Genomic DNA, 446 nt, shown 5'->3' on the forward strand with positions numbered 1-446 from the left:
ACTCTGGAAGCCCAGACCTCATGCAGGACAAATACAAAACAGAATAGTTATTTTAAAATAATGTACAATCTTGTAGGGAAAGAGAAAACAGAGTAAACTTTTTAAAATCAGTTGACATGTTAGTAGCCCCTCACCTGATTTCTGTTGGAGCAGAGCTGCTGGTCCCTGGCTGCTGGGGAGAGTGCCTGGTATTAATACTGAGCCCTCTGTGCTGGGCTCATGGGGAGGGAAGAAAGGCCAGACTTGGCACCTGGGGAAAGTCTCTCCAGGTCATTTCCCCTAAAAAATTACAAAAGAAAGCTTCCTGGACACTGGTGGCTGTCTTCGTCCACAGGTCATTTCACCATTGTGCAACCCTGAGGAAAGCAGGTAGACCAGCTCTGCCTTGGCAGCAGCCAAGGTCAGGAGGATGGCTCTCCTGTCAGAGTTGGAGGGGCTGAGGCAAG

At 48.9% G+C, this 446-nt stretch overlaps 1 long non-coding RNA gene across 1 annotated transcript in view; it reads right to left on the reverse strand.

The window, feature by feature from the left end:
- Positions 1 to 17, reverse strand: part of LOC105310127 — an 18,509-nt gene extending 18,492 nt beyond the window's left edge. The window contains exon 1 of the long non-coding RNA XR_897456.1: positions 3 to 17. This is a non-coding gene — a long non-coding RNA (uncharacterized LOC105310127). The remainder of the gene's footprint in view (positions 1 to 2) is intronic.
- Positions 18 to 446: the final 429 nt, after the last annotated feature.

Source organism: Pteropus vampyrus, unplaced genomic scaffold (assembly GCF_000151845.1).
Source record: "Pteropus vampyrus isolate Shadow unplaced genomic scaffold, Pvam_2.0 Scaffold1135, whole genome shotgun sequence".
Lineage (NCBI taxonomy): Eukaryota > Metazoa > Chordata > Mammalia > Chiroptera > Pteropodidae > Pteropus > Pteropus vampyrus.